Below are 6,802 nucleotides of genomic sequence, written 5' to 3'. Positions count from 1 at the left end.
TCAGTGCCACGTATTTCAGTGCCACGTATTTCAGTGCCACGTATTTCAGTGCCACGTATTTCAGTGCCACGTATTTCAGTCACGTTTAGGGTTAGGGTTAGGGGTAGGGTTAGGGTTAGGGCTAGGGTTGGAGGTAAAGTTAGGGTTGGGGCTAAAGTTAGGGTTGGGGCTAAAGTTAGGGTTAGGGTTTGGATTACATTTACGTTTGGATTAGGGTTGGGATTAGAATTATGGGTGTGTCAGGGCTAGGGGTGTGGTTAGGGTTACCGTTGGGATTAGGGTTAGGGGTGTGTTTGGGTTAGGGTTTCAGGTAGAATTGGGGAGTTTCCACTGTCCAGGCACATCAGGGGCTCTACAAGCGCGACATGGCGTCCAATCTCAATTCCAGCCAATTCTGCGTTGAAAAAGTAAAACAGTGCTCCTTCCCTTCCGAGCTCTCCCGTGCGCCCAAAAAGGGGTTTACCCCAACATATGTGTTATCAGCGTACTCGGGACAAATTGAACAACAACTTCTGGGGTCCAAGTTCTCTTGTTATCCTTAGGAAAATAAAAATTTGGGGGGCTAAAAATCATTTTTGTGGGAAAAAAAAGATGTTTTATTTTCACGGCTCTGCGTTATAAACTGTAGTGAAACACTTGGGGGTTCAAAGTTCTCACAACACATCTAGATAAGTTCCTTGGGAGGTCTAGTTTCCAATATGGGGTCACTTGTGGGGGGTTTGTACTGTTTGGGTACATCAGGGGCTCTGCAAATGCAACGTGACGCCTGCAGACCAATCCATTTAAGGCTGCATTCCAAATGGCGCTCCTTCCCTTCCGAGCTCTGTCATGCACCCAAACAGTGGTTCCCCCCCACATATGGGGTATCAGCGTACTCAGGACAAATTGGACAACAACTTTTGGGGTCTAATTTATCCTGTTACCCTTGTGAAAATACAAAACTGGGGGCTAAAAAATCATTTTTGTGAAAAAAAAAAAAAAGAATTTTTATTTTCACGGCTTTGCGCTATAAACTTTAGTGAAACACTTGGGGGTTCAAAGTTCTCAAAACACATCTAGATAAGTTCTTTGGGAGGTCTAGTTTCCAATATGGGGTCACTTGTGGGGGGTTTGTACTGTTTGGGTACATCAGGGGCTCTGCAAATGCAACGTGACGGCTGCTGACCAATCCATTTAAGTCTGCATTCCAAATGGCGCTCCTTCCCTTCCGAGCTCTGTCATGCGCCCAAACAGTGGTTCCCCCCCACATATGGGGTATCAGCGTACTCAGGACAAATTGGAAAACAAATTTTGGGGTCCAATTTATTCTGTTACCCTTGTAAAAATACAAAGCTGGGTGCTAAAAAATCATTTTTGAGAAAAAAAATAAAAATTATTTTCACGGCTCTGCGTTATAATCTGTAGTGAAACACTTGGGGGTTCAAAGCTCTCAAAACACATCTAGATAAGTTCCTTAGGGGGTCTACTTTCCAAAATGGTGTCACTTGTAGGGAGTTTCAATGTTTAGGCACATCAGGGGCTCTCCAAACGCAACATGGCGTCCCATCTCAATTCCAGTCAATTTTGCATTGAAAAGTCAAATGGCGCTCCTTCCCTTCCAAGCTCTGCCATGCGCCCAAACAATGGTTTACACCCACATATGGGGTATCAGCGTACTCAGGACAAATTGCACAACATTTTTTGGGGTCCAATTTCTTCTCTTACCCTTGGGAAAATAAAAAATTGGGGGCGAAAAGATCATTTTTGTGAAAAAATATGATTTTTTATTTTTACGGCTCTGCATTATAAACTTCTGTGAAGCACTTGGTGGGTCAAAGTGCTCACCACACATCAAGATAAGTTCCTTAGGGGGTCTACTTTCCAAAATGGTGTCACTTGTAGGGGGTTTCAGTGTTTAGGCACATCAGGGGCTCTCCAAACGCAACATGGCGTCCCATCTCAATTCCAGTCAATTTTGCATTGAAAAGTCAAATGGCGCTCCTTCCCTTCCAAGCTCTGCCATGCGCCCAAACAATGGTTTACACCCACATATGGGGTATCAGCGTACTCAGGACAAATTGCACAACATTTTTTGGGGTCCAATTTCTTCTCTTACCCTTGGGAAAATAAAAAATTGGGGGCAAAAAGATCATTTTTGTGAAAAAATATGATTTTTTATTTTTACGGCTCTGCATTATAAACTTCTGTGAAGCACTTGGTGGGTCAAAGTGCTCACCACACATCTAGATAAGTTCCTTAGGGGGTCTACTTTCCAAAATGGTGTCACTTGTAGGGAGTTTCAATGTTTAGGCACATCAGGGGCTCTCCAAACGCAACATGGCGTCCCATCTCAATTCCAGTCAATTTTGCATTGAAAAGTCAAATGGCGCTCCTTCCCTTCCAAGCTCTGCCATGCGCCCAAACAATGGTTTACACCCACATATGGGGTATCAGCGTACTCAGGACAAATTGCACAACATTTTTTGGGGTCCAATTTCTTCTCTTACCCTTGGGAAAATAAAAAATTGGGGGCGAAAAGATCATTTTTGTGAAAAAATATGATTTTTTATTTTTACGGCTCTGCATTATAAACTTCTGTGAAGCACTTGGTGGGTCAAAGTGCTCACCACACATCAAGATAAGTTCCTTAGGGGGTCTACTTTCCAAAATGGTGTCACTTGTAGGGGGTTTCAGTGTTTAGGCACATCAGGGGCTCTCCAAACGCAACATGGCGTCCCATCTCAATTCCAGTCAATTTTGCATTGAAAAGTCAAATGGCGCTCCTTCCCTTCCAAGCTCTGCCATGCGCCCAAACAATGGTTTACACCCACATATGGGGTATCAGCGTACTCAGGACAAATTGCACAACATTTTTTGGGGTCCAATTTCTTCTCTTACCCTTGGGAAAATAAAAAATTGGGGGCAAAAAGATCATTTTTGTGAAAAAATATGATTTTTTATTTTTACGGCTCTGCATTATAAACTTCTGTGAAGCACTTGGTGGGTCAAAGTGCTCACCACACATCTAGATAAGTTCCTTAGGGGGTCTACTTTCCAAAATGGTGTCACTTGTAGGGAGTTTCAATGTTTAGGCACATCAGGGCCTCTCCAAACGCAACATGGCGTCCCATCTCAATTCCAGTCAATTTTGCATTGAAAAGTCAAATGGCGCTCCTTCCATTCCAAGCTCTGCCATGCGCCCAAACAATGGTTTACACCCACATATGGGGTATCAGCGTACTCAGGACAAATTGCACAACATTTTTTGGGGTCCAATTTCTTCTCTTACTCTTGGGAAAATAAAAAATTGGGGGCGAAAAGATCATTTTTGTGAAAAAATATGATTTTTTATTTTTACGGCTCTGCATTATAAACTTCTGTGAAGCACTTGGTGGGTCAAAGTGCTCACCACACATCAAGATAAGTTCCTTAGGGGGTCTACTTTCCAAAATGGTGTCACTTGTAGGGGGTTTCAGTGTTTAGGCACATCAGGGGCTCTCCAAACGCAACATGGCGTCCCATCTCAATTCCAGTCAATTTTGCATTGAAAAGTCAAATGGCGCTCCTTCCCTTCCAAGCTCTGCCATGCGCCCAAACAATGGTTTACACCCACATATGGGGTATCAGCGTACTCAGGACAAATTGCACAACATTTTTTGGGGTCCAATTTCTTCTCTTACCCTTGGGAAAATAAAAAATTGGGGGCAAAAAGATCATTTTTGTGAAAAAATATGATTTTTTATTTTTACGGCTCTGCATTATAAACTTCTGTGAAGCACTTGGTGGGTCAAAGTGCTCACCACACATCTAGATAAGTTCCTTAGGGGGTCTACTTTCCAAAATGGTGTCACTTGTAGGGAGTTTCAATGTTTAGGCACATCAGGGGCTCTCCAAACGCAACATGGCGTCCCATCTCAATTCCAGTCAATTTTGCATTGAAAAGTCAAATGGCGCTCCTTCCCTTCCAAGCTCTGCCATGCGCCCAAACAATGGTTTACACCCACATATGGGGTATCAGCGTACTCAGGACAAATTGCACAACATTTTTTGGGGTCCAATTTCTTCTCTTACCCTTGGGAAAATAAAAAATTGGGGGCAAAAAGATCATTTTTGTGAAAAAATATGATTTTTTATTTTTACGGCTCTGCATTATAAACTTCTGTGAAGCACTTGGTGGGTCAAAGTGCTCACCACACATCAAGATAAGTTCCTTAGGGGGTCTACTTTCCAAAATGGTGTCACTTGTAGGGGGTTTCAGTGTTTAGGCACATCAGGGGCTCTCCAAACGCAACATGGCGTCCCATCTCAATTCCAGTCAATTTTGCATTGAAAAGTCAAATGGCGCTCCTTTCATTCCGAGCTCTGCCATACGCCCAAACAGTGGTTTACCCTCACATATGGGGTATCAGCGTACTCAGGACAAATTGTACAACAACTTTGGGGGTCCATTTTCTCCTGTTACCCTTGGTAAAATAAAACAAATTGGAGCTGAAATAAATTGTGTGTGAAAAAAAGTTAAATGCTCATTTTTATTTAAACATTCAAAAAATTCCTGTGAAACACCTGAAGGGTTAATAAACTTCTTGAATGTGGTTTTGAGCACCTTGAGGGGTGCAGTTTTTAGAATGGTGTCACACTTGAGTATTTTCTATCATATAGACCCCTCAAAATGACTTCAAATGAGATGTGGTCCCTAAAAAAAAATGGTGTTGTAAAAATGAGAAATTGCTGGTCAACTTTTAACCCTTATAACTCCGTCACAAAAAAAAATTTTGGTTCCAAAATTGTACTGATGTAAAGTAGACATGTGGGAAATGTTACTTATTAAGTATTTTGCGTGACATATGTCTGTGATTTAAGGGCATAAAAATTCAAAGTTGGAAAATTGCGAAATTTTCAAAATTTTCGCCAAATATTCGTTTTTTTCACAAATAAATGCAAGTTATATCGAATAAATTTTACCACTAACATGAAGTACAATATGTCACGAGAAAACAATGTCAGAATCGCCAAGATCCGTCAAAGCGTTCCAGAGTTATAGCCTCATAAAGGGACAGTGGTCAGAATTGTAAAAATTGGCCCGGTCATTAACGTGCAAACCACCCTTGGGGGTGAAGGGGTTAACCTGCGACACTTGGCCTTATCTCGCTGTGTGTGACTCCGGCCATATAAAAAGTATATAATTAGTGCTTAGTGCATACATATGTATGTATATATCAAATTGATGAATGGAGCACCTATATACTGTATGTCTGCACTTGTAGTACATTCATTGCTTGAGAAAGGATTGTATCCAAAACGTCGCCAGTGCCACGCCATTTGGGTAATAAACATCACTTTTTTATCTGGAAGTCTGCTGTGCTGTTTCCCCTTTTTTTTCTAATATATATATATATATATATATATATATATATATATATACATATATATATACAGAGAGAGAGAGAGAGAGAGAGAAAGAAATATTTATTGCCGTTTGGGCAATAAAGTCCATTTTTTTCAGTTTTTTGTGCTGTTTTCCTTTTTTATTTCTATTTTTAAAGCCATTTGAATATTGGTTGGGGGAACTTTGCACATCATTAAGGTAGTATTTGATTCTGTTCCAATTTTTTTCTTTGTATATATATATATATATATATATATATATATATATATATATATATATATATATATATATATATTTATATACAGTAGGGGAAATAAGTATTTTATCCCTTGCCGATTTTGTAAGCTTGCCCATTGACAAAGACATGAGCAGTTTATAATTTTAAGGGTAGGTTAATTTTAACATTGAGAGATAGAATATCAAAAATAAAATCCAGACAATCACATTGTATAAATTATATAAATTTATTTGCATTTTGCAGTGAGAAATAAGTATTTGATCCTTCTGGCAAACAAGACTTAATTCTTGGTAGCAAAACCCTTGTTGGCAAGCACAGCAGTCAGACCTTTTTTGTAGTTGGAGATGAGGTTTGCGCACATGTCAGGAGGAATTTTGGTCCACTCCTCTTTGCAGATCATCTCTAAATCATTAAGACTTTGAGGCTGTTGCTTGGCATTTTAAAAATAACAAAAAGGAGAATAGGCCAATGCAAAAGTTTGTACACCCTGTATGGTGAGTATCTAGTAGCCCACCCCTTTTGAATGTATCACAGCTTTAACCCCTTCACCCCCAAGGGTGGTTTGCACGTTAATGAGCAGGCCAATTTTTACAATTCTGACCACTGTCCATTTATGAGGTTATAACTCTGGAACGCTTCAACGGATCTTGGCGATTCTGACACTGTTTTCTCGTAACATATTGTACTTCATGTTAGTGGTAAAATTTATTCGATATAACTTGCGTTTATTTGTGAAAAAAATGGAAATTTGGCGAAAATTTAGAAAATTTTGCAATTTTCCAACTTTGAATTTTTATGCCCTTAAATCACAGAGATATGTCACGCAAAATACTTAATAAGTAACATTTCCCACATGTCTACTTTACATCAGCACAATTTTGGAGCCAAAATTTTGTTTTGTTAGGGAGTTATAAGGGTTAAAAGTTGACCAGCAATTTCTAATTTTTACACCACCATTTTTTTTTAGGGACCACATCTCATTTGAAGTCATTTTCAGGGGTCTATATGATAGAAAATACCCAAGTGTGACACCATTCTAAAAACTACACCCCTCAAGGTGCTCAAAACCACATTCAATAAATTTATTAAGCCTTCAGGTGTTTCACAGTAATTTTTGGAATGTTTAAATAAAAATTAACATTTAAATTTTTTTTACACAAAATTTATATCAGCTCCAATTTGTTTTATTTTACCAAGGG

This window comes from Ranitomeya variabilis, chromosome 5 (assembly GCF_051348905.1).
Source record: "Ranitomeya variabilis isolate aRanVar5 chromosome 5, aRanVar5.hap1, whole genome shotgun sequence".
In the NCBI taxonomy this organism is placed as follows: domain Eukaryota; kingdom Metazoa; phylum Chordata; class Amphibia; order Anura; family Dendrobatidae; genus Ranitomeya; species Ranitomeya variabilis.
Note: the sequence above shows the minus strand (reverse complement) of the source record.